This window comes from Homarus americanus, unplaced genomic scaffold (genome assembly GCF_018991925.1).
Source record: "Homarus americanus isolate GMGI-L3 unplaced genomic scaffold, GMGI_Hamer_2.0 scaffold4896, whole genome shotgun sequence".
Lineage (NCBI taxonomy): Eukaryota > Metazoa > Arthropoda > Malacostraca > Decapoda > Nephropidae > Homarus > Homarus americanus.
The window spans coordinates 2393020-2400699 of record NW_024749657.1 but is presented as its reverse complement, the minus strand read 5'-3'; the positions used below and the strand labels follow the sequence as shown (position 1 = coordinate 2400699).

Genomic DNA, 7680 nt, shown 5'->3' with positions numbered 1-7680 from the left:
GTAAGCTAACTGTAGGGTTCATTCTTGTGTACTTAATAGCTGGCTTGCTTTCAGGGCAACCATAAGGCTGGAGTTGGCACTTGATTTTTAATCCTTAATTCAACTGGGCAAACAGATGCAGCAATTTACACACATCCAACAAGACCACATCCCTCCTATTGCAATTCTGATAACCCCCTCTGGACAATGCTGTTCTAATGCCTTAAAATCAGCTATACAGTGTTGAAATAGGATTTACCAGCATTAGTGACAGCTCGCTCTTCTGCTTGCTTGGGACTGAAAGTTGGCAATCGCACCCTGGACTCATTTACAGAACACTGACAATGAATCTGTGCACTTCCCCATGCAAGAACTTCACACACATCACTGAAACAAAATTTAAACATACAGTATCTAAAATAACTCCACTTTGTTCAAAATATATTGTAACACTAAAGTGGATAGCTGTGTCATAAGAAGTCACAGCTGTTAATATGTTACTGATAAAGATTGGTGGAGAAGTTAGAGAAGTTATGACAAGCAATGCGTCCTGATAAACGCTTGAAAACTAAAAGAAGGAAAGAATTTACTTCTGAAACAATGTAAAGATGAAAATGATTATGGTACAGGTAACCCACGAGATACAATATCCCGAGATGCAATATATCACTTTAAAGATGGTTATAAATTAACATCTTCTCACGATCAAAGCAACTTGCTTTAATGATATCCACCTAATAACCACAGATATCCATTGGTAGGAATTTTATTTTCTCTAGTGCAAACTATGATGGGTTGTTTATACTCAAACTAATCTTTGTCTCGCAAGGATTCCAGCAATGAAGGTTATATTTTTCTACGTCAAGTCAGTGTCATTTTATAAGGAACAATATTTAACTCAATGCACCACACATCTCTACCTTCACCTGTCGGCCTACCCACGCACCGCCACACGGCCAACCCGCACACTACAGCCGTGTTTGGTTCTTTGTCCATAGTAAATCCGACATCGCGCGGCTCCATGATTATCGGTCAGCATTGTACAGTATAATGTATTTATCGGCAGTGTTTTTTTCCCCTTATATAGTGAGAGGGCAACACTAACATTTAGACTGAACTGTGTTATGGTGGCTGTGAAGTGACATTTTCTGTGTCATTGTGATTATAAGTGTGTCGACTGTTGCTTTGAAAATGTGAGCAGTGTTGGCCACTATCATTGTTTTTGTTATCATCGTTCACTCTGTTTTTGTGACAAGTTGTTTTGCTCTGTTTTTGTGACTGTGAAGTGAGGTAAAGCCTGACATTGTTAACCCTTTAGGTGCGTAATTAAATTTCGCGCCGGTTCCTGAAAAGTGTCAATTATCCTGCCAAAAATGAATTTCATATAATCACATTTTCTATATGTTTTTCCTAGAGAACTTTTAGTATATTTTCCAAATCTGGAACAAAAATTCACATATGTGTGCAAATTTTAGAGAAAAAATGACATTTATACCCAAAAATGCAGGAAATTGGTATAAATCAATGTCTGGTATATGGCAAATAAATTTAATCAATTTGGTTACTAAACAGCAAATTTAGATATGTATTACATATTCAGATAATATCAAACAAAATAGTACAAAAATAAGCTATATTGCATTCAGGAAATACTCCTATACCTCAATACATAATATGTCCGCATGTCGTCTCATTTGGGGAAGTTTTTTCAAGGCCGTGGGATATCCCCGCTTGTCGCATTTAATTAATATAATATTTTGGGCGGGTTTACCCGCATGTCGCATCCAAAGGGTTAAGCAACATGAGACTCCCCAGAGGCTGTGTAAGAGTCAGCGTAACGTCTCCACTCCACCCACAAGAATCACCTTAGCCTCGAAGGGAACATGTGATAATGAACAGGCTTGTTCTTTATGATGTGGTGAGTGTTGTTTAATTGTTTTGGATTGTAGGAAATTTTTTGTCGATGATACATGTGTGTCTGGGGACTGGCTGGGAACGTATCACATTGAATCCCACGTTATAATGCTCCCTGTCTATAATATTTCACCTAGCGGCAGGTTTTTCAGGAACCTAACCCCATCATATCTCAGGGGTTACCTGTATATGGAATCTAGCAACAGTTTAAATATTGATGAAAGACATTACATAGTTAAAGCAGATGAGTAATTTTCAGGCCTCTAAGAGCAGAGAGCTTAGCACTCTTCCTTATTATGAGTATTTTACATGCTAGAACAGTAAGCCTTTCCTTAGATTCTCTGACACATTCACCACTCCCCTGTACCAAGCATATTCTAAGGCAAACACTTTCAAAAACACCATTCTCATCAGTATTATAAATTTGCAAAATCAGTTGGGCACTTTTCAATTGCGTTATTATGGGCAAATGTTTGGTCACAACTACCATAGTTATTAATTGACAAATACAAAACATGAGATGGGTCTGCAAACTAATCCCTTTCCCTCTGAGATTTCTGCTTTCTTGAAATTTCCATGGATTTTCTAATCTTCTGAAATAGTAAAAACCTTCATTAAATTTTTCAGATAATTGACAGAGTTCTAGATACTGTACTTGAGGCTGTATTATAATACAGTATAACTGTACAAGTATCTACACTAGGCACTTTAAAAGTTAGGTAGAGAAAACTGGGGACAACATAGAAGGGTTAAGGAGCCAGCTGTATACTATAGAGATAGTCCAGCTCAGGTACACAGTTGAACCTCGATTTACGCGGTTCTCGTTCACGAGTTTGGTCATTTATGCGGTACCTTGCCAGAACCGGGATGCCCGATTTACGCGGTGAATTTACTCATTTACGCTGGTGAAGTATAATTTGTTTATTTACTGAAGATATATATGTTTTTAGCTCATAAAATATATAAGTTACATTGCTGAAATCCTTACAAGATGGTGATCATTTTAAATATAAACATCTTAACATTTGCATTAGACATGCAAATTTTAGATGTAATTTAAGATCATGAAAATAAGCTAATATTTTATTTTTTGTGCAAAATTTATAAAGTTTACATTCAAAATATTCCCTGACCTGCAAGGAATCCAGAAATGTCATTTATATTATCTTAACTTTAGTCTGAGGTATTATTTATTACTATACCTTAAAATCTAGTGTTTTCACCCAAACATTTCTCAGAGAGGGAGGAGCCAGCGAGCGTGGGAAGAGGGGGGGGAGAGTTGAGTCCATTATTTGAATGGACATTAACCTGGCGACTGTATTTCTCTTAAATATTAATTGTGTGTGCATACCATCATAAAATTAAGATGTTATTTTTACTTCAACGTAGGTATTATGTCGATTTTGTGTCGGAAAAAGTGGAGTTTGGGAGTCGGCCCAGTCTCTTATTTCAATTAAGCCCATATGTTCTGTTATTCCATTTACACGTTTCTCGTTTTACGCACTACTCAGCGGGTTCAATTAACCGCGTAAATTGGGGTATTACTGTATCTGGAAGAATGTCAAAAGAAGAATTAAAAAGTACAGTAATACCCCGCTTAACGCGGTTTCGCTTAGCGCGATTTCACGTATACGTGGTGCCTCGCCAGAGCCGAACTTTCACTTAACACGGGTTTTTTCCACGTATACGCGCAGAGTGTCAGGCTCGAGAAGCTATTTTTAGATTCGCCCCACCCGCCACCCTGCCTGCCTGCCTGTTTTAGCTCATAAAATTCATACAAATTACCCGGCCAGAATATAATTTACATTGCTGGAATTCTTACAATATTATGATCATTTTGAATATAAACATCATAGATTTTGCATTAGACATACAAATTTTAGATATATTAGTTGTACCCCACTTAACGCGGTCAATTGAACCCAGAGGGTCCGGCGTTAAGTGAAATCCGCGTTAAGTGAACAACAGAACATATGGGATTAATTCCAATAGAAACCGGCCCGACCCCCAAACTCCACTTTTTGAAGGCACATACCTATGTTGTAGTAAAAATAACATCTTAATTTTATGATGGTACATGCACACAATTAATACTTAAGAGAAATAGAGAAATACAGTCGCCAAGTTAATGTCCATTCAAATAATGGACTCAACTCCCTCCCCCTCTCACACTACACAGCCGGCTAACAGATGGTCGGTCGGTCCCTCCCTCCCCCCACCCACCCCCCACCAACCGTCCCAAGGAGATGTGTGGGATAACCTCAAACTAAAGTTAGGAAAATATAATTGACATTGCTGGATTCCTTGTAAGACCAGGAATATTTTGAATATAAATGTCATATATTTTGCACAAAAGATAACAGTTACCTAGAGAAAAATTTTTATCTAAAAATTGTAAGTTTAAAGCAAAATATATGATGTTTATATTCAAAATGATCACCAAATTATAAGAATTCCAGCAATGTAAATTATATTCTGACCGGGTAATTTGTATGAATTTTATGAGCTAAAACAAATATCTTCAGTTAATAAAAAAAAAATAATCTTCACGACACTATCTGTCAATCAAAGTACCCCACCTTGCCTCCCCCCTCTTCCAACCGCGCGGTCAGTCCCAACCCTCCCCCCCACCCCCCACCAATCCTCCCTTCAAGAGTTTTTAACATTTTGTATTAAATAATACCTCAGATTAAAGTTAGGATAATATAATTGACATTGCTGGATTCCTTGTAAGACCAGGAATATTTTGAATATAAATGTCATATATTTTGCACAAAAGATACCATAGTTACCTAGAGAAAAATTTTTATCTAAAAATTGTAAGTTTAAAGCAAAATCTATGATGTTTATATTCAAAATGATCACCAAATTATAAGAATTCCAGCAATGTAAATTATATTCTGACCGGGTAATTTGTATGAATTTTATGAGCAAAAACAAATATCTTCAGTTAATAAAAAAAAATAATAATTCTTCACAGGGTAACAGATGGTCGGTCGGTCCCTCCCCACCCCCCACCAACCGTCCCAAGGAGATGTGTGGGATAACCACTAAATTTTAATAAATAATACCTCAAACTAAAGTTAGGATAATATAATTGACATTGCTGGATTCCTTGTAAGACCAGGAATATTTTGAATATAAATGTCATATATTTTGCCCAAAAGATACCATAGTTACCTAGAGAAAAAATTTTATCTAAAAATTGTAAGTTTAAAGCAAAATATATGATGTTTATATTCAAAATGATCACCAAATTATAAGAATTCCAGCAATGTAAATTATATTCTGGCCTGGTAATTTGTATGAATTTTATGAGCTAAAACAGGCAGTCAGGCAGGGTGGCGGGTGGGGCAAATCTAAAAATAGCGTCTCGGACACTCACCGCGTATATGTGGAAAAAACCCGCGTTAAGTGAAAGTTCAGCTTTGGCAAGGTACCGCGTATATGCGAAAACGCGTTAAGCGGGGTAAAACTGTGTGTGTGTGTGTATATATATATATATATATATATATATATATATATATATATATATATATATATATATATATATATATATATATATATATATATATATATATATATATATATATATATATATATATATGTTGATTGTATGTAGAAGTCCGCGTGCTTTATTGGGCTAATGAAATATATATGGATCCTCGTGTTTCGAAGCCGGATTTGGTAAAACGTTACTCTGACCACCTAAGTGCCATATATATATATATATATATACAGTTGTACCCCACTTAACGCGGTCAATTGAACCCAGAGGGTCCCGCGTTAAGTGAAAACCGCGTTAAGTGAATAACAGAACATATGGGATTAATTCCAATAGAACCCAGCCCGACCCCCAAACTCCACTTTTTGACGACAAATAACTATGTTGTAGTAAAAATAACATCTTAATTTTATGATGGTACATGCACACAATTAATACTTAAGAGAAATACAGTCGCCAAGTTAATGTCCATTCAAATAATGGACTCAACTCCCTCCCCCTCTTCTCACACTACACTCACTGGCTCTTCCCTCTGAGAAATTTTTTGGGGAAAACCAGGTATAGTAATAAATAATTCCTCAAACTAAAGTTAGGATAATATAATTGACATTGCTGGATTCCTTGTAAGACCAGGAATATTTTGAATATAAATGTCATATATTTTTCACAAAAGATAACATAATTACCTAGAGAACAATTTTTATCTAAAAATTGTATGTTTAATGCAAAATATATGTTGTTTATATTCAAAATGATCACCAAATTATAAAAATTCCAGCAATGTAAATTATATTCTGGCCGGATAATTTGTATGAATTTTATGAGCTAAAACAAATATCTACAGTTAATAAAAAAAAAAAAATATTCTTCAACACTATCTGTCAATCAAAGTACCCCACCTTGCCTCCCCCCCTCTTCCAACCGCGCGGTCAGTCCCAACCCTCCCTCCACCCCCCACCAATCCTCCATTCAAGAGTTTTTAACATTTAGTATTAAATAATACCTCAGATTAAAGTTAGGATAATATAATTGACATTGCTGGATTCCTTGTAAGACCAGGAATATTTTGAATATAAATGTCATATATTTTGGACAAAAGATAACATAATTACCTAGAGAACAATTTTTATCTAAAAATTGTATGTTTAATGCAAAATATATGTTGTTTATATTCAAAATGATCACCAAATTATAAGAATTCCAGCAATGTAAATTATATTCTGACCGGGTAATTTGTATGAATTTTATGAGCTAAAACAAATATCTTCAGTTAAAAAAAATAATAATTCTTCACCGGGTAACAGATGGTCGGTCGGTCGGTCCCTCCCTCCCCCCCACCCCCCACCAACCGTCCCAAGGAGATGTGTGGGATAACCACTAAATTTTAATAAATAATACCTCAAACTAAAGTTAGGATAATATAATTGACATTGCTGGATTCCTTGTAAGACCAGGAATATTTTGAATATAAATGTCATATATTTTGGACAAAAGATAACATAGTTACCTAGAGAAATATTTTTATCTAAAAATTGTATGTTTAATGCAAAATATATGTTGTTTATATTCAAAATGATCACCAAATTATAAGAATTCCAGCAATGTAAATTATATTCTGACCGGTAATTTGTATGAATTTTATGAGCTAAAACAAATATCTTCAGTTAAAAAAAAAATAATTCTTCACCGGGTAACAGATGGTCGGTCGGTCGGTCCCTCCCTCCCCCCCACCCCCCACCCCCCACCAACCGTCCCAAGGAGATGTGTGGGATAACCACTAAATTTTAATAAATAATACCTCAAACTAAAGTTAGGATAATATAATTGACATTGCTGGATTCCTTGTAAGACCAGGAATATTTTGAATATAAATGTCATATATTTTGGACAAAAGATAACATAATTACCTAGAGAACAATTTTTATCTAAAAATTGTATGTTTAATACAAAATATATGTTGTTTATATTCAAAATGATCACCAAATTATAAGAATTCCAGCAATGTAAATTATATTCTGGCTGGGTAATTTGTATGAATTTTATGAGCTAAAACAGGCAGTCAGGCAGGGTGGCGGGTGGTGCGAATCTAAAAATAGCTCTCGAGCCGGACACTCACCGCGTATATGATGAAAAATGCCGCGTTAAGTGAAAGTTCAGCTTTGGCAAGGCACCGCGTATATGCGAAAACGCGTTAAGTGAAAGCGCGTTAAGCGGGGTAATACTGTGTATATATATATATATATATATATATATATATATATATATATATATATATATATATA

General features: G+C 35.3%; 1 long non-coding RNA gene across 1 annotated transcript in view; it reads right to left on the bottom strand.

Annotated features, from left to right (window-relative positions):
* Positions 1–207: 207 nt before the first annotated feature.
* LOC121853536 overlaps positions 208–7680 on the bottom strand; it is a 14360-nt gene continuing 6887 nt past the window's right edge. The window contains exon 3 of the long non-coding RNA XR_006086329.1: positions 208–366. This is a non-coding gene — a long non-coding RNA (uncharacterized LOC121853536). The remainder of the gene's footprint in view (positions 367–7680) is intronic.